We start from the raw sequence: 21213 nt of genomic DNA on the forward strand, positions 1-21213 counted from the left end.
GCATGCCTCTGTACCCCCAGTCTTGAGACTACCCTCCTCCAGTAAATACCTGTTTATCGTTAAGTTACAGCACCCGTGTGGTTATTGAAAAACAGCATACTCTCAGAATCACGGATCTAACAGATATCATCCGGCCTGTCTGCTCTATCTATTTTCAAGTTTTTAATTCTATCTAAAACAACGGGCCGGATATTCCGATCCCTACAGGTGTGTACGCGCTGTGTTCACACCCGTAGGGACATCGGAAATGCCGGTCTCAGGCATGCTAAGCGCATGTGCGGAAAACCAGCATTTCCGATCTGTCAAGAATGCTCTTGACAGATCAGACATCTGCCTTAGAGAAGGGCCTCGATGGGCGGATAGTTCCACTTTCTGGAGCACATCCACCTGCAGAAAACCATTAGAAATCTTATGCCTGGTAAAAGCAGGCATCAGGCCTGTTTTTACCAGTACAGGTATAAGATTTTTTTTAAATGTTAAAAAAAAAATTTCACTCATCATTTAAAAGTACTTTTAAAAAGTACGTTTATTTTTAGCCCCATAAAAAACATTAATTATTTTTTTCAAAAATTAAATTTTTGTTTAAAATATTTATTTTACTGTCATTTCAACTAATTTTAAAAATGTGATTTTTAAAAATTTTTATTTAATGTTTTAAAGTGTTTTGGGGATGATCTCCATTCTTTTATTTGAAAGGTCTATCTGTCAAGTGTATGAAGGGAGATTCCATTCTTTAATTGGCTCCCCATGGCCCACGTGATCCCAGGGACGCTTGCGAACCACATGCGCCTCTGGGATACATGGGCCCTGCACACTTGGAGTTGGAGAGGCCCAGGAGCGGAAATGTCCGGACCTCGGGAGCCCTCAGGTAAGTGCTTGGATTTTTTCAGATCGGAGGCCTCCGCACGCGGGAAGCATCCGATTGGAAATATGGCCCAATATGTTAATCTATTTTAATATTCATATTTTGATTATTAAAATCATTCAATTATAATAGTCGAGCTTTGTCTTCAAGAGTGAAGACCAATGCAAAGTACTCATTTAATATTTCCACCTTACCCAGTGAGTCCTTTGTAACCTGCCCTTAAACATCCTTCAATGGCCCAATACAGTCTTTGACAGTTCTCTGACTCTTCACATAACTGAAAAAGCTTTTGCCATTAATTCCACAATTGTCTACGCTTCCTCTTTTCCATTCACCTTTTAGCAGATCTAATACCAGCCTCATTTTCTTTAGTTTTTCCTTATACTCAACTCTGTTTAGTTGAATATTAGATGCCTTTAATTTATAGATTTTTTTTGTTCACACAAAGGAATCTTTCACACCTGCTGTACATTGATGGAGTGGAAGCCCTCGCAGTTGATGAGTACTCATGGTCGATCTGGGGGTGCCCGGATTGCCACACATGTGTAACATAGAAACATAGAAGATAGGAGCAGGAGTAGGCCATTCGGCCCTTCGAGCCTGCTCCGCCATTCGATGAGATCATGGCTGATCATCCAAATTCAGTACCCTGTCCCTGCCTTCTCCCCATATCCCTTGATCCCTTTAGCCTTAAGAAATATATCCAAATCTTTCTTGAATATACTTAATGAACTGGCCTCCACCGCCCTCTGTGGCAGAGAATTCCACAGGTTCACCACTCTCTGGGTGAAGAAATTCCTCCTCATTTCAGTCCTAAATGGTTTACCCCTTATCCTTAGACTATGACCCCTGGTTCTGGACTCCCCGGCCATCAGAAACATCCTTCCTGCATCTAGTCTGTCCAGGCCTGACAGAATTTTATAGGTTTCGATGAGATCCCCTCTCAATCTTCTAAACTCCAGTGAGTATAAGCCCAATCAACACAATCTCTCCTCGTACGTCATTCCTGCCATCCCAGGTATCAGCCTGGTGAATCTTCGCTGCACTCCTTCCATGGCAAGAACATCCTTCCTCAGGTAAGGCAACCAAAACTGCACACAATACTCAAGGTGCGGTCTCACCGTTTGCCTTCTTAACCATCTGCTGCACCTGCATGCTTACCTTCAGCGACTGGTGCACAAGAACACCCAGGTCTCTTTGCATTTCCCCTTCTCCCAATCTATTGCCATTCAAATAATAATCTGCCTTCCTGTTTTTGCCACCAAAGTGGATAACCTCATATTTATCCACATTATAGTGCATTTGCCATGTTTCTGCCCAATCACCCAACCTGTCCAAATCGTACTGGAGTTTCACAACATCCTCCTCACAGCATACCCTCCCACCCAGCTTTGTGTCATCTGCAAATTTGGAGATATTACATCCAATTCCCTTGTCCAGATCATTAATATATATTGTGAACAGCTGGGGCCCTGGGACCGATCCCTGCGTTACCCCACTAGTCACTTCCTGCCACTCGGAAAACGACCCGTTTATTCCAACTCTTTGCTTTCTGTCCGCCAACCAGTTCTCTATCCAAGTCAATACCTTGCCCCCAATCCCATGTGCCTTAATTTTGCACGCTAATCTCTTATGTGGGACCTTATCGAAAACCTTCTGAAAGTCCAAATACACCACATCCACTGGTTTTCCCTTATCTATTTTACCAGTTACATCCTCAAAAAATTCCAGTAGATTAGTCAAGCATGATTTACCTTTTGTAAATCCATGTTGACTTTGTCCAATCCAGTCACTGCTTTCCAAGTGCTCTGCAATTACATCTTTTATAATGGACTCTAGCATTTTCCCCACTACCGATGTCAAGCTTACTGGTCTATAATTTCTCTACCACCTTTTTTGAATAGTGGGGTAACATTAGCTACCCGCCAATCCATGGGTACCATTCCAGAGTCTATCGAATTCTGGAAGGTGACCAGCAATGCATCTACTGTTTCTAGGGCCACTTCCTTAAGTACCCTGGGATGTAGATTATCAGGCCCTGGGGATTTATCGGCCTTCAGTCCCATCAATTTTCCTAACACCATTTCCCTACAAATACTGATTTCTTTCAGTTCCACCCTTTCATCAGACCCTATGTTCCCCAGCATCTCTGGGAGGTTATTTGTGTCCTCCTTTGTGAAGACAGAACCAAAATATGTATTTAGTTGGTCTGCCATTTCTTTGTTCCCCATTATAAATCCCCCCGTTTCTAACTGCAAGGGACCTACGCTTGACTTCACCAATCTTTTTCTCTTCACATATCTGTAATCGATGATGCTCTGCACCTGTGGGAAGCCAGCCAGAGATGCAAACCTGCGTGCCCACTCATTCTGACTGGCATTGTTCCAGGCAAAGTTGACATGCTACCACCTCAAACACCCATCTGTCACCTGGGAGATCTGGATATGTTTCTGGCAGAGCCCTGGAAACATCCAGAGGCAAAAAAGTTGAGGGCGGTGATACTTTGACAGCTACTGGTCACGTATGACCACCAGGTCCAGCAGGCAGCAGGTGCTCTTCTAGGAGGCTGCAGAAATCTGCCACCACCTGACACAACAACCTAAGTCTTCTGAAACACTGCTGTTCGACATGTCAAGGAAACTCAGTCTCTGCCTGCCCACCCTGTGACGTGGGTAATGTCTCCTAAGAGCTGCACCCCTCTGCTGCTCCACTCTCTGGTGCCCCCCTCTCGTCTGCTGCCCTCTCTGCTGCTGCACACTTCAACTACTGCACACCTCTGCTGGTCCCCTCTCTGCTGTCCAGCTACAGGTCTCTGAATAGCGGGCTGCTGTTGCTGCTGCTGCAGCTGCTGCTGCTGGTCATATTGGTCCTCGTCCTGTAAAGGAAACAGCCATATTCCAAGAGATACACCATCCTATGAATAGATTTCTGATATTATTAATACATGACATACTGGGTTTAAAAGTCTGGAAAGCCTCGGCGACAGATGCTGTGTCAATACAGGCTTCTGAGATAAAATGAAGTGTTAACACAAGTTGTAAACACCACACAAGCTTTTGAAATGGGAATTGATTGTTAATACTGAGAAAATGGTCCTATTGAAACAGCAAGTTGCAGCTTCCAGAATGTCTGCAGTTTGGAACCAACACAATAGCAATGCCCAGATAAAGTGCTAAAAACTGACACTTCGAACAGGAACACACAATATTAAAAAAACATGTGCCTTTGATAAAAGTAACATCAAATGAAAGGCAGGAAATATAAGTCAGTAATATAACCAACTAAGATGGCTAGGAAAACAAACACCCTGGTTGAAGTGTTTTTGAATTACATGTTGCAAACAGTTCCTACAGAAGACTTTGAAGATATAATATCAATAGATGACACCAAGCAATCACATTGTGTTTTTATTGACAATGGAATATTTAGGAGTAACAACGTCTGCTAATAACCAGTTAAGCCAATATTAAGAATTGAATGGAAGGCCTTTGATTAAAATGACATCAAATAGATAAATCTGTTGTAGCCATTTTATGATAAGTTTTTGAAACACCTAAACACAGAGACAGAAGTCTAAAAGTCAACAGCTAAATTGACAGTAAGAATTAAAAAGAAGTCAACAGAAAGAATGACTAGAGATAATTAGCTTACATCAGCAGAAAACTTCAAAGGATAAACCACTAAAAAAGGTATAAAAATTGAGATTTTCAGATGGAAAGTAAGAAGTCACTGGAAAGGACAGGCAATTCTCAACTTCAGAGGCATGCTCTGTAAGTTTTTAATTCTTTGAGTCTCAGGGATAAAAAAAAAGCACTCTTATTTGATTTTGGTGGATATTCTGGATTAAGAATAATAGAAATGTAAAAATGTACAAATTTACGATTTGAGAATAAGAAATGTAAGCTATTTTTATTTTGAACTGTTAAAGTTGTGATTGACTCAACAGCTGTTAACTGTATGTCGGCTCTTAAATAAATCTATATATTTTTAGAATTTTTTCAAGTAGTATTTCTGTATCAAACTCGCGAACTCAATTTCTGTACACTCTTTTGTAAGGAGTTGCAGATTCTGGGGGAGTATTCTGGACCCTCATAATATCCGGAAGGTTACAGTCTAGTTAAACTTATTAAAAGTGCTATCTGGAGGATGGTAACATCTTTACATCATTCCTTTCCTTTAGAGAGAGATAGCTTGAACCTTTAGACCCAATTAAGCGTCTTATAGAATTTGGCTATCTCTAACTTTAGTTGAAGGTGAATGTCTGGGGAATATGCCTGATCTGGGGTAGCCCGAAAAGGGCTAGGACTACTAATTACCCCTTCAGTCTGAGGTCCAATCTAAGGCATCTGAAGCGCCACCCATCCTGCTGTCATTCAGAAAACCTCCAATGTGTAGAAAGTAACCTCTCAGTAAAAGTAAAAGAAAAAGGAAAGGCTTGCATTTATATAGCGTCTTTCATGACCACCGGATTTCCCAAACCACTTTACAGCCAATGAAGTACTTCTGAAGTGTAGTTACTGTTGTAATGTAGGAAAAGTATTGTGAACAAACCTTTTCCCACTAGCCGGTAAGAGGACAGCTGTGAGCACTCAATATTTATTGCAGCATTTCCATGAGTTTGACTCAGCCCCCTCAATTTCCATTGTGTTCTCCCTTGTTTTCACTGATAATTTTTATGAAGCACGGGAAACCCGTAGATGTGGCGTAAAATTTAAAAGTCAGTTGAGTTATCGCTCCAATTGAGCAATTAGCTTATGTTAATAGGCAACACAGCTGTCCCGAAGGGGTTTTGCACAAGCAGCCTAAAGCACTCGTATTGAACACGGAAGTTGATGGCTTGAGCCACCTTTCCCAATGCGCTCGAATTTCTGCCAGTTTTAACCCCCAACCTGCACCCAAACCCACCTGCTCCTCCAGATTAAAATTCCCCATAATGTTCTTGGTATAAGGGTGGATATTGTAAATTGAACAGTAAATGAGTTGAATAATAAGAAACAAATAGTAATGCTCTATGATGGCAGCTCCAATTGTACAGCTGTTGGAAGCATTCAGCCTTGGGAATTCCACTGTTTACAATATTCTTAAATGGTTAGGATGGATTAGTATATGGAACAATGTTTTTATTTGCATGGTATACTATGTATTCTGTCTTAAGTTTTATTAATTAATTAACTTTAAGACGTTTCTTAAAACCTACCTCTTTGACCAAGCTTTTGGTCATCCACTCTAATATCTCCTTATGTGGCTCGGTGTCAAATTTTGTTTGATGATAACGTTCCTGTGATGCGCCTTGTGAGGTTTTATTATGTTAAAGGCGCTATATAAATGTAAGTTGTTGTTTAATTTGTAGATGATACTAAGTTGTGGTGTTGCTCAGCAGAATTTATTAATATTCAACTGCAGCAAAAAACTAAAAATAGCATTTAATGTTGAGAAATATTACTGCTAAAATAAATACAATAATGAAGGATATATTACAGAATAAGGAGAGTTCAGAAAGCAATTTATGTATGATGGATGTCCAAAGCTTGTGGTATTTTCAGTATATGGAAGCAAATACAAAGTTAAAGAACATATTGAGGTTTGTAATCAGAACTACAAAACACAAGTCAAAGCAAATGTTCCTGGAATCATTTCTAGGACCATACATGGCGTTCAAATGTGATCAGCACAGTTAAGGAAAAATAAAGAGGCAGTGGGCTATGCAGAGATGCTAGGGAATGATTGTATACTGAGGGGCCATGTGCTACTTAGACTTGTTAATTGACAGAATCGTCTGTAAAACTGACTGTTGTAGCATTCAAAATAAAGAAATCATGAAAAATGCTCAGATTTGATCTGAATGATGCATAATCTACATGGGGTGAATGATTGTTCCTTATTCATATATTGATATGAACATCTTCAAAACAATAGTATAGATGACTGTGATGCCATCACAGTGACTTATTTTTACATGAATACCAATCTCCCATGGTGCTGTTCACAGATTTGTATCAAGATATGGATGGGGAAACAACATGACTTCGCAAAAGACTTTGAACAAAAATAGGGAAATAATTGGTTCCTTTTTTAGTAAATAGTTTTTTTTTGACAGACTATGAAGTGTCTAAATGTCTTTCATTGGTTGAAGTTTGAGTCAAACAATGCTTTGCATGCTATTGGGTATGTCAGACAACTGTCAGATGCAAAACTTTTAATTATATTGATTATCATTTGCCAAACTTCTATTCTTAGTCTTAAACTACTTAAAACATTAGCATCTTTTATTTTATTTCAGAAAGCAAAAATGGAGACTGCTAATGCGACATTAGTTAATTTTGAAGTACAAAAATTCAATGTATTCACTGTTGTGTTGTTTTTGTGCAAGTATATTTAAATTTTAACTGAATTTAAGAAAAAAGACACCCAATGCTAGATCTATACTAAATTAAATATTTGCTCTATACTAAATCAAATATTTGCTCCTAACACACGCAAGCAGAGAAAGTCAAAGCTAATACTCTGAATGGGGCTTATTACTTCTGAGAATAGTGTGGACGTAAATGTACAAATAATACTGTCAAACCTACTTATTATTCCACTATTCCATTACGTTTGATAGCAACCTAAAATACCCGACCATTTCCCATTCATTTCTAATACACACCTGTTTCTGTTATTTTTTGTTTAGTCTGATTAATTTAAAGTGTTGGTTAAAACATATTTTCTTCATACCTTCAGGTAGCTATTCATATATTTTTAACTTGCCATTCCATTACATAGAATTAACAGAAACAGGCTATTCCACCCAACTGACCTATGCCGGTGTTTATGCTCCACAAAAGGCTCCGACCACTTTATTTCATCTCACACTATCAGCATGTGCTTCTATTCCTTTCTCCCTCATGTAATTATCTAGCTTCCTCTTAAATGTATCTATGCTATTCACCTCAACTACTCCACAATATTTCAAGTCATATTTGTTTTAACTATAACAAAGTGATCATGGCATTCCTCCACCAACTGGACTACCTTTAGGGGAGTCAGGGAAAATTACAGAGCATTTTAATCTCTGGTTCTCATTTAATTTTGTTAGGTTTATTTGGGTTTGTTATAGGGGAATAAAAAAACTGAGGTGTAGCCTGCATATATAGCATGTACAATAAAGTTGATGAGCTGTTACTGTTGTACATGTACTCTGACTTTTCATGGTGTAATCAATGACATGTTGACAGTTATCCCGTCTGGTTATCACATTTTCAATTTTCAGATGATTTCTAGCCATTGACTTTGAGATTGTTGTGAAGACAAGCAAAATTTATAGAACCACACGTATTCACAGACATGTATGAGTAGGACAACTGTAAATATGAATCAACCGTTGTTCAGGAAGTTAACAAGGCACTAACTTTTTAAGAAAGTTTTCAAGGACACTACTTGATGTTGTCACACCGAACTGCATCACCATGTTACTTGTGAGTGTTGTGACAAGAATGACACATAGCTCTTCTCCATCCTCAAACAATAAAAGTTCTTCCGAATGCTATATTTTTTATCAAGGCAGCCTTTTTGAAATGTATTTATTAATTAAAATGTTTCTCCCGAGTTTAGAAAACTATGAAAGACCAGTGGATCTGCCGTGGTGTTTTTCATTGTTAGCTAGCTGGAGGAAAGGATTTTATAATAAGAGCAGCTTTAAACTATGTAATGCATCTGCATTTTCGTCAAACATTGAATCCAGTATGCATATCCTGTTTGTCACACTTAATTCCTGTGTCATGCGTTTGTCACACCTGGGTAGACACACCTGCTTTTAAACTGTATGTATAACTGTCTATAGATTACTATTTGTTTATTTACCGTTACTTACTTTTTGTGCCTCCAGAAGCTAGGTGGCGTTGTGGGTCCACAGTTACTGCCTGCTTACCAATGATTGTCTATCCCTGCCATTGGATTTCCAGCACTTCCCATTTCTCTCCTTAGGATCATCGCTTTCAGACTCACCCCATCCATTTGCACCCTTTGTTGCTTGCGCTATCTGCGCCTTCTCCTGCCTTGGGTCACTAGTTTGATCTTGCTCACATCTCCTTCTTCACCACCATCCACCCCACTGCCTGCTTTGTGTTGCTGTCCTTCTGGCAACTGTTCCCCCCATCAGATACACCATGCTTCAGCCTGCCATCCACTCCTAATGCTGGTGTTACCTGATTCTTTGTTCTTTAAAACATCCTATCCCATTGCACTATCTTCTATTTATAGCTCAATTAACACTTAAAAGAACATAAAAATAGGTGTGATACTGGTGTGGGAGGCATGACAAGGGAGACAGGGTAGAAGGGGGATTAGTGGTACAGGACAGCGATTGGGGGTTAAAGCGGAAGCGTAATAGGGCGTCAGGGATGTGGGAAAATGGGATGGGGTGAGGAAAGGAATAAGGATGATTCACAGTGAGGAAGCGGGGGGGAAGAGGTATTGCGAAAGTGTGACTAGGAAGGTAGATTCTGGGGCTCATTTTTCAGATGGATTTGGTAGCTGTTGGAATCCAGACCGATGGGCACCTATTTGGAAGAGTGCTCTGGGTTGTGGACCTTATGCCTAGCACCCAGCCCTGCTCAAATAGGAGAACCTGAGTTGAGTCTGTGTGTCACTTGCTAGAACCTTGAAGAAAGGTTATTTAGCAGCTGAAGGAAGAGGAGAAGGAAGAGGAGAGGGCTGGAGACCCTGTGGCTGCTGTTTTTGGACAGAAGCCACAAGGGCTCGTTGGCCTGCTGCAACAGCTGACGTTCTTCCCTCATTTCCCAATGTTAAGTCCATTCGGAGGTGGGCCTACACTGGGAAAGTTTCTACTCTTTGGAAATTATCTTAACCCAGAAATGCAGGTGGAATATACTTTGTGTGCACTCCACCATAATAACATCAGGCAGAGTGCTGGAGGAAAATTGTGGCTAGCAAATCTTAGTAAGTGAAATGGTATGTTAATTTTTAATGATAGGACCATAATACCCTTTAATGTATAACAATTATTGTGCTGCTAAGGTGGAGCTGTGTTTTGCAGGCCAAATGCTTTCCGATAAACAACATCTATTTAGCACAAATAAGCAAGTTTAAGGTCAATAACAGCTTAAATAATGTGAGTGAGGGAGGTTTTCGGAATGCCAGGTGCTTGTAATTTTCCAGATTCTAACAACCTTGAAACTTTCCCGCTCAAAAAGGAAATGACCTGTAAATGAACTCACAGTGAAATTACTGGGGGGGGGGGTGTGCGGTGCGGGGGGTGGACACCTTAAGACACTTTGAAGTGTGACAGAAGTGCTCAAAACATTTATAATAATAGATGAATAAGAAACATATAAACATAGAAAAATAGTAGCAGGATTAGGCCATTCGGCCCTTCAAGCCTGCTCCGCCATTCAATATGATCATGGCTGATCCTCTATCTCAATACTATATTCCCACTCTCTCCCCATACCCCTTGATGCCTTTTGTGTCTAGAAATCTATCTATCTCCTTCTTAAATATATTCAGTGTCTTGGCCTCTACAGCCTTTTGTGGTTGAGAATTCCACAGGTTCACCACCCTCTGTGTGAAGAAATTTCTCCTCAGCTCAGTCCTAAATGTCCTACCCCGTATCCTGAGACTGTGACCCCTCGTTCTAGACTCCCCAGCCAGGGGAAACATCCTCCCTGCATCCAGTCTGTCTAGCCCTGTCAGAATTTTATATGTTTCATTGAGATCCCCTCTCATTCTTCTAAACTCTAGTGAATACAGGCCTAGTCGACCCAATCTCTCCTCATATGACAGTCCTGCCATCCCAGGAATCAGTTTGGTGAACCTTTGCTGCACTCCCTCTGTGGCAAGTATATCCTTTCTTAGGTAAGGAGAACAAAACTGCACACAGTGCTCCAGGTGTGGTCTCGCCAAGGCCCTGTATAACTGTAGTAAGGCATCCTTGCTCCTGTACTCAAATCCTCTTGCAATGAAGGCCAACATACCATTTGCCTTCCTAACTGCTTGCTGTACCTGCATGTTTGCTTTCAGTGACTGGTGTACAATGACACCCTGGTCCCTCTGTACATCAACATTTCCCAATCTATCACTATTTAAATAATACTCTGCCTTTCTGTTTCTCCTACCAAAGTGGATAACTTCACATTTATCCAAGTTATACTGCATCTGCCATGTATTTGCCACTCGCTCAACTTGTCTAAATCGCCTTGAAGCCTCTTTTCATCCTCCTCACAACTCACAATCCCACCTAGTTTCGTGTCGTCAGCAAACTTGGAAATATTACATTTGGTTCCCTCATCCAAATCATTGATATATATTGTGAATAACTAGGGCCAAAACACTGATCCCTGCGGTACCCCACTAGTCACTGCCTGCCACCCCGAAAAAAGTCCATTTATTCCTACTCTCTGTTTCCTCTCTGTTAACCAATTTTGAATCCATGCCAGTATATTACCCAAATCCCATGTGCTTTAATCTTGCACACTAATCTCTTATGTGGGACTTTATCAAAGGCCTTCTGAAAATCCAAATACACCATATCCACTAGTTCTCTGTTATCTATTCTACCAGTTACATCCTCAAAAAACACCAGTAGGTTTGTCAAACACGATTTACCTTTCATAAATCCATGTTGACTTTGTTTAATCCCATTGATATCTTCTAAGTGTCCTGTTATCACATCCTTTATAATAGACTCCAGCATTTTCCTTACTACTGAAGTTAGGCTAACCGGTCTGTAGTTCCCTGTTTTCTCTCTCCCTCCTTTTTTAAATAGTGGGTTACATTTGCCACCCTCCAATCTGCAGGAACTGTTCCATAATCTATAGAATTTTGGAAGATGACAACCAATGCATCCACTATTTCCATGGCTACCTCTTTTAGTACTCTGGGATGCAGATTATCAGGCCCTGGGGATTTATTAGCTTTCAATCCCATTAATTTCTCCAGCACTATTTTTTTACAAATCCTAATTAACTTTAATTCCTCCTCCTCACTAGATCCTTGGTTCCCTAGCATTTCTGGGAAGTTATTTGTGTCCTCTTCCGTGAAGACAGAACCAAAGTATTTGTTTAATTGCTCTTCCATTTCCTTGTTCCCCATTATAAATTCTCCTGTTTCTGACTGTAAGAGCAAAAAATACAATTATTAGGCCTTAGCAGCTTGGACCCCATAATTCAGGGAAACTTTACCCACCAGAAGCACAAATCAGGCCTTCTGGTGCAAAGATCAACAGATCTTGCAAGATTTTCCATCCATTGACTTCTGCAACCAAATTCTCATTATGTGTTCCTGATGGGCAAAGGTCTGGCCGTGGAGCACATATTTGAAAAGTTTCCACTTGTGAATTGGGCCTTTGCTGAAAGGTCAGTGAGCTGATAATATTCATCAGAGGAAATGCATTTATCTCGCACTTCCTCAGAGAATGTCTGCCTAGTCATATTTTATGTTCCATAATTTGCTTTTCTTTTAACAATGTCCTTGTTTGAAGGGTTCCTCTGTGAAGCCTTCAGGCATTAATTTGCCACACTATTAAAATAGAGTGAATGAGCTACAGCGACAATTCCGAGGGCAATTCCCTTGTAAGCATGTGCACTCCACCGCACTGATTGAGGGCTGACTGTTTCTTCCAATTAGCAACACATATTTGTTAACAATGTTTAGCTTTCATATCAGTGAAAAGAAGTGAGAGATAGAAAGCGAGCAGGAGGAAGCTATATAATTGATGAGAAGAGAGTTTTCTTGTACTTAGGGCAAGCCTGTCACTTATGTCAATGGTGTAACCACCGTGACTCTTTTTCTCTACCAAGCTCAAACAGGACATAGCCACTGTACAAACTGAAGCAGTTTATTTAAAACACATGGGGGTAGAGTTTCCGCTCGAATCCACTGTTTTTTTTTCGACTTAATTCATCCAAAACATCACTGAATTTTAAGCGCAAATTCCATCCAGTGCAAATTGAGTTTCCGCGCTCTTTTGCGCTAGTTTAAAAAACATCGCACTAGAAGCTGGCCCTGCCCACAAAACTGACCACGCCCCCTGATTGAATTAATCACCATGACTAGTTTCCGCTAATTGCGCCCGTTTGCGGTCTTCGAGGAGGCGCTAAAGATTAAGCTGGTTCTTTTGGGAGCAAGGAAGCTAACAGGCAATTTTAAAAGCTTTTGAATTCAAATTTGTTTTTAATTTACTGAGAAAATGACTACTGCACCCCAAAATAACTAGCAAATGGTTCTTTATCGTTTTTAAAAGTCATTTTCAGTAATTTAAAATCGGGTCACTCACAGAATTAACACTTTCATTAAAAATGCAGTGTAATTTTGTGATAAACCCATTTTCAGCTGTATTAAAGGGCTGAATTTTGCCAGCGCTCAGAGTGCGGATTTGGAGGCGGGTCCACTGTCAAAATCGAAATGATTGACAGCAGGTTGAGAAACCGCTGCGAACCCGCCTCCATGTAAGTTTCCAAAGTGTCGGGTCAGCGAATTCAGAACAAACCCGACACCAAGCGGCAGGAGAGGCGTTATAGATAGTTAAATGCTTGTTAATGCTCGTTAACCACTATTCTGCCAGCCTATTTCTATTTTATCACTTTTGTAACAGGGTTCACATCGTTCAGAGATCACATCAGGTAAGTAGGTCGGAATCTCTGTCTTCCCATTGCTGTGAATAGGTGACAGCTGCAAAAGTAGTATGAAAGCTACCATTTCACAGCTGGTCACTTTCCAATGTCAGAAGCTTGAGCCTTCAGGACTTGGAAGATACTTTTGAGCTGTATGCAGTTTGGAAGTGTTTGGAGTAAACTCTCTATCCAACGTCACCTCCTTGGAGCAAGCTCTCTCACTATTGACAAATCGCTTCTGTCATCTCAACTTTAGCTGCCATCTATTCCAGCAACATCTGTAGGATTCGCAAAATTGGACTTTGTATTAATAAGGGTCAAATGGCAGAAGAGGCCGTGATTTTAAAGACTGTTTTAAAAGAAGCCCAGAAAAAGGAGCATACAAAATGGCCGCCATACCCATGTGACCGGCTTATTGGGACACTTTAAAATGGTTCCTGCGCAACCTCAGACAGCTTTGTGGATTCAACCCACAGCAAGTTCTGGAAGCCGTTTCTGAGAGAACGAAACCAGACCCACACGTATGCATATGGATTAGATGCAGATCCAGTCAAGATCGGCCTGGAGACAGAGGCCATCAAAATGTTGACCAAGACAAAAGGGGACAATTTCATATTCATGAGAACAGCACCCAGGACTAGATAACGAGATCAGCAGGACATTAAAAACAATGGAGGTAATTCCAGACCAGAGATGGGCCTTCACCGGCCGTTTAAGGCATTTTAAAATATAACAACTACCCCACTGTGCTCCCAGCCCACCAAAAGTAAAACAAAGACTAACCTGATTTTGGGCAGGAGACGGAAGTTTCTGGAAGAAAGGTATATCTGGAGAGACTTTTCGGCAGTTGGGGCAAGCTTGGAGAGTTACTGAGTTGAAAAGAAGCTTGGGAAGTGAGAGAGCTGGAGAGCTGGAGAGTTTTGAATCACAGCCAGAAGAAGAAGCAGGCACTCGCAGGAGGAAGAAGAAAGCCAACATCGAGAAGGCCGTCTCGAAGCCGGCGTCCCGCCCCGGGGAAACACATCGGGAGATCATCGACCATCCCCGGGCCGTTGCCGGAACGAGAGGTCATCGACCCAACTTGGGAGGAGAGACAAAAAAATAAAAATCCCCAAGAGGAGAAACCTTCCCGCCACCCCGGCTCGGGAGAAGAGAGAAAAGGAAACTGAAGAAGCGATGGGAGCCAGCCCAAGGCTCCTCTAACCAGGGTCGACCCGACGATCCTCGACCCCGCTGACATCCAGGCCCGCCGGTGTCCAACCGCCCCCGACCCCCACCTCAGGAGAGAGGTGTGGCGCAGCTCGCAGGGGCTCCACGATCCACGTGGAGATGAAACGCCTGAAAGGACCAAACACAGACTCAATTTCAAAACCTTGCACTTCCTAGTGGGATTGGTGAGCATGTTTCTGGCCCTTCACAATCAGATCTAGATAGGTTTAATAAGGGGGTGGATTTAAGGGTACAATTAACATGAGTTGTTGTCCCTCGATGTTCCGTGTGTTTCCTTATTTCATGATGATCTTTGTAGAGTATAAGATGCCTGTATTTGCCTTAGTTAGTACTGTGTCGTTATGATTAGTTTTGTGTTTTTCCCTCCCATGTACTCCCTTATCAGCTTGCATTTGATTTGACATTTTTCCTTATGCAATAAAATTTCATTTTGTTTCATCAAACTTGGTCTACAAGAGTTTTCTCTACATTGTAGTTCCTGCCCCTAAGTCCAGAGTATAGAATCTAAGGGGCGAGTGGGTCGAACCACTCAAGGTTTTACTGTGCAAGAGAGAGAGGCCTCTAGAGAGAGAAACCTCAGGGAAACCTCTCAAGGAAAACCCCTTACACATCGGTGCCCTTGAAAAAATCTCACCTTGGTCCTCTGAAACCCTTCACGGTCAACACCAGAAACAACATCACCAGGCACACCAACAACAACACCAAACTTCTCTGCAATCACCTGATGCTGCACAGGACACAGGCCATCAGCACCGATCACATTGCTGCCCGGGAGGCCAGCGATAGCATCACCATGGCCAGATTTACTTCACTTGACACTGTATACCCTGGCTGCCACATGATGCGCCAGGTTGACACCACCCCATCCTAGCACCATAAAGCATCCCTACAATTTCCAAGCCATTCCTTTCACATTCTTCACATTTGTGGGGAATGGGGAACATTCACTGGAACTCACTAAGACACTTCCAAAGGTGAGCACAAATCTGTCCAATAAGGCAAAGTGTTGAAAATAAAGATTTCAGTGTTTGACAGCACATTAACTGAAAATTTACATGAACATTGCATAAGACACCCAAGTGCCTACCCTTGTGCGTTGTTAGTTGGTATGATTGGACTAGCATGAGGGTGAGTGTGAGGGGTGGCTGGTGAGATGGGGATGTGATAATGTAGATCGAGAGGGATGGGTGGAGGTGCAAGCTAAATTGGTGTGAGTAAGGATGAGCAGGAGTAAGGTAGGAAAGGCAGAGTGATGGGGATGTGATGAGTGGCACAGCAGGATGAGATTGAGTGAGATCATTGAAAGGTTTGTGGCACTGCAGACAGGTACTCCTGATGGCATCCCTGCTTTTGCCCTCCTGTGCAATGTGCAACCAGGCTACGTTGGTGTCCTGGGAGGTCTCTTCCACCCTTGGAAGGGAAGAGAACCTCCCTGCCTGCTGTGACTCCCTCCATAAGCATATGGAGGGAGTCATGGGAGAGCCTGAGTGCAGCGGTGTACCTTTGTGCAGTGCTTGTCAGTGTTTGCAGCACCTCAATGCTGTAGAACACTGACAGCACAAATGTCAAAATGAATGTGGCCATGGTCCCTTTAAGGAAACCGGCTGATGACACGTCCTTTTAATTGGACGGGAATCTCGCAGGGCGAGCTTAACAAGGCCAATCAATGTAAAATTGTTTTCACAGAGCGGCTGTAGCCGGGAGTGGGACCGGGACCCGCCAACCACCTCTCCTGCCAAAATCCCGCCTCCGCTGGTGAAATTGGCTGCTCCAAGTTACCACTCTTAAATATATCGCAGAATATTTTTTCAAGCAAATGTTTTTTTTTCAAAATGTAGTTCTAAAACGCTGCCCGATTGCGCTGGTTCATGCAAATTTTGCGTTCAATGATATGCAAATGAGGTTTGAGTGGATACAAAAGGAAACAAAACTCTTTTCAAAACGGGCGCAATCGGCAATCCGAGCCCAAATTGCGCCCAAAATTGCGCCCGTTTTGTAAAGCGGAAACTCTTAGCCAAGGTAATTAGTTGGTTTGCAAAACAGGTCACATACTGTATTGCCCTTGTTAGCCCTTGTTAGCTCTTCAGCTTATTTCAACAACCAGCCCAAGTCATTTCAAGAGCAGGGAAGAAAATGGCAGGAAATAACTTATTTTCTTTTTGTATTACATTGTGATTTGTTGGTGTTTTATGCAAAGTATGATGTCTGGAGTGTGATGGACTCTATGGTGCTCTTATTTTGAGTCTAGGGACATTTTACGCCATTAAAGACATTGGCCTAGAAATTCAGTGGGCTGCGTCACCCGTTAGCGCCCTAAGAGGGCAATTAGTGGGTTTTGCGCCACTGGTCACGCCTCCCGCTAAATTTAGCGGGACGCTAATGGCGGCACTAGCCATTAGCGCTGCGCCGCTACCAATGACGTCATCGGTGTGCGCAGTGCCCTGCTACCGCCCCGCTGCCGCCCCGGTCATGAAATTTGGTAGCGCCCCCTGCTTTAACGCCGGTCGCAATTTGCGACCGGTTCAGGGGGGCCTACCTGCGGCGGTAGAAGCGCAGAGGTGTGGGGCGGCCATTTTTTTTGCTGACCGCCTGCCAGCACCTCTCCGCGCCGCCGTCCCCGGCCTCCTGAGCCCCACCCCCCCGCGGAGTGCCGGCTGTGTCCCAAGGGCCCGGCACTTCTCCTCAGTGCCGGGCTCTTTTGCCGGCACTCGTGCTCTTTGAGTGCGCTGCAGCAGGCCCCTCCCCTTTAAGAAGGGGAGGAAGGCCTGCAGAACCGCAGTGCGCCGTGCCGCAGTGAGTGGCGCTGCGGCACGTTGCGCTGTGAACTTCAGCTGCAGCGCCTCAAGAGGGATGCGGGGCGCATCGAGTAGCGCCGCGCTTCCCTTGGGGTGCGCAAACTGAATTTGCAGCGGGCGGCCGCGACTTCTTCCGGGGCGCTACTTCCGGTGCCCTGGCGAGGCTGACGGGGCGCCAGTGAATTTCTAGGCCATTGGCTCAGATATTCCGATTGCAGGCCTCCAGCGGGTGGAGGGATGCGATCTGGAAAAATCTGCGCCATTACCTGAGGGCTCCCGGGAGGCACAGAGTTCCGCTGCTGAGCCTTTCCAAACAGCCGGTGCGCAGGGCCCACGTATCCCAGAGGCACGGGTAGTTGGCAGCATCCCTGGGATCACGTGGGCCATGAGGAGCCAATCAGAGAAGGGAATCTCCCTTCATACATTTGACAGGAAGACCTGTCAATTATATGAATGGAGATCACCCCCAAAACATAACACAATTTCAAATACATTTTTTAAAAAACATCACATTTTAAAATGACTTGAAATTACATAAATTAACTATTTTAAACAAAAATTTAAATTTTTGAAACAAATAATTAAAGTTTTTAACGGGGCTAAAAATAAACTTACCTTTTTTAAAGTTTTTTTAAATGATAAATCAGTGGAAAAAAATATTATTTTTTACTTTTTTCAACTCTTATCCTGGTAAAAGCAGGCTTTTCGCCTGCTTTTACCAGGCGCAATAATTGTAAGTGTTTTCTGCGGGTGGAGGGTCTCCAAAAAGCGGAAATCTCCGCCCGCAGAGGCTCTGCTCCAGGGCAGCCGGAGGATCTGTCAAGAGCTTTCTTAACAGATCGGAAATGCCGGTTTCCAGTGCTTGCGCAGTGCATGCCTGAAACCGGCATTTCCAATGTCACTACGGGTGAATACACAGCACATACACACCCGTAGGGACCGGAATATCCTGGCCAATGTATAAATGCAAGCTATTGTTGTTGAGCTAAAGGCACCGGGTGGTGGGGTGTTGGAAGTGCATTGATGTGGAAGTGACTGCTGGCATATAAATCTCCAGTGAAAGAATTTGGACTGAGGTTTGTAAGGATTCTGTTCAGTGACAGTGAAGCAAATGATTTTTGATTGAGTTCTGCAAAATAATTATTACTTGTTTGCTGAACCTTTGTGCCTGGCTAAATAATCGACAGCCCGGCATGAATAATTCTTGATGTGAACAATGGCTGTTTTAAAAGTTTCAAGAAATATAGGAAAGGCTGCAATCATCTCTGTGTCTCTTTCTATCTGTCTGTATCTGTTACAGCTGCTCTTTCACTCTCAAATGAAATATAAGCACTTGAAATAGTTTTCCTGTCAAACCTTCAGTCAGAAAAGGTTCTAAAGTTTGTGCTGAAATTTGGTTTGAAATCATTTGGGAAATACAATCTCACAGTTACAGTTATAAGCTGAGGAATGATACACTTCAAGTGGTTGCAGTGACAAAATCATACTGATGCATGCAAGGAGATTGTCCATATTGCATACACTGTGACTGCAACAATCTGGGAATTACAGACTTGTGCACTAATGATCCGTCTTCAGCTGACAGTGTAATAGGGGCAAAGAGGCGGGGACCTGCAAGTAAAAATGTTCATAAAAGTACTCAATGACACAAAGCAGAATTTTGTAGGTAAATTTAATCATATAATCGAATTTTTATAGCTTTTTCATTTCCCCCTGATAACGACAGCTGTATTTATTTTGGTTTTGTTCAGTTGTTTTCTTTACATCTGTCTCTAAATTTCTGCTGTAGTTTTCAGGTGATAAAACACCTCCCAGTCATTAAGATTAAACACAACCCAACTTTAACCTCTTAGAAAGAAAGAAAGTGAGAAAGAGCAACTCCCCGAAACAGCAATGTGACAATAACCAGGTAATCTGTTTTATTAATGTTGGTTGAGGGACAAATATTGGCCAGGACACTGGGGAAAGCTCTGCTCTTCTTCAAAATAAGGACTTTCATTCATATCGTGCCTTAAATGCTGACCTTGCCAGCGATGCCCACATCCCAGCAACAAATAAAAAAATATTCACAGCCTCAGGTGAATGGTTGATTGAGCTAAGCCCATGAGTAGACCCAGCAGGAGGTCCCGCACCCCGCTCACTCTGCACCTTGTGACGAAATGAATGTGGTTGGTGAGCATTGTAGCCGAAGGTTGATGAGCAGCCTTTTCTCGCAATGACAGCAGGAGCTGACTTAAGCTAATAGTCAAAGTCCCAAAATAGGTGCTGTTTACATTACTTCTAATCAAAACGCTCTGACAAAAATGTTTCCTTACATTCTCATAGCCCATTTTGTGATGGAAGAATTTCTATAGGGCTTCTTAAAACATTGCTCTGCAAAAACAGAAAGATAGTGATTAAAGTGTGAGATTGTAGCAGTGCTTTTAAAGTTAAATAGGTGGCTATTAAAGACAAAACAGATTAATCTGTTGCAATTAACAGGCTAAACTTGTTTGGCTACAATTACAATTCCATTCTCGATAGAGAAGTACTGCCTGTGCAGGGCGTGTCCTTTAAATTGCATTGGGCTTTATTTCCAATGGCAAATTAACAATATGTAGAGGAAAAACAAACATTTATTTTTTTGTCTTGCTGCAATCATGACAGGAAACCTTACTGGTGTTGAATCTAGATAATACAGCAGAGATTAATGAATTAGTCAGTAAACTGCAGAGTCTCAGTTCAGCCCAAGAATCATCATCCTCACAACCTTCTGTATTTATTTGAATGGCAAATATTCATTAGAGTTTAGGGAAGTACAAGCAGATATCTCACATAACAAGAATATCAGTTTACTGGAGCCTTTGACTTTAATGCCTTAATTTTGTGTCACATTTAGAATTTCTGACTGTGCTGCCATGGGAGAGTGGGGGCCTTGGTGTAATATATGTTAAAAATGTTACTATTGACCTAAACCTAACTCTTAAGGAGATAAACTCCCAAGACAGAAAAGCTGGGAGATATGGATTAAAATTCAGACAGGGTATCTGAACTAACATACTCCAGGCAATTAGTTTGAATATTTCAGTTATCTTTCACGCCTACTTTGGGTGAGATTGGGTGAGATGGCTTGATTTACTTTGAGCTCTGCAGGGGTAGATGCCAGAATAGTGTAGTGTGATTCCACCTTTTTGGGTCAGAATTAACAAACGGGGAGAACAAAAGCAATGTTCAGGATCAGTCAAGTATAACCAAGGGAAGATAGGTCTGAGCCTCAGCTGGGAATTAAAATATAGCAGGTAGGTTTTCCCAGCTCGAAGCTGACCCAAAATTAACTGAAACATGAAGTGAAGATGTTGTCCCCTTATTTGGCATGGCGTGTTTTCGTTGCTTTGTGTTGTTGCAGGAAGTGTTATAGGAAAGTCTCAAAAAGTCAGAAATTTCTACTTTTGCTCAGTTAAGTGTCTTCTGCAAAATAAATCAGCTTCTTAATTTGTTATTAACGTCATCTGAGAGTATTCATCAGTCCTGCAGATCACAAGATTGGAGAAGCCCACGAGAAGGCACTTGTCAAGTTATTGTAGACAGTTCTTATGTCAAAGGGGACACATTACTACAACCTCTGGGTTGCACTATTGTATATGTAGATATGAGGCAGCAGGAGTCAACTCTGGAATGTAAGAGATGTGGGATCCACTTGCAGAAGAATCTAATACCATTGAATCCGAGAAGG

Source organism: Somniosus microcephalus, chromosome 10, assembly GCF_052327205.1.
Source record: "Somniosus microcephalus isolate GS21.2 chromosome 10, FLI_Smic_1.0, whole genome shotgun sequence".
Lineage (NCBI taxonomy): Eukaryota > Metazoa > Chordata > Chondrichthyes > Squaliformes > Somniosidae > Somniosus > Somniosus microcephalus.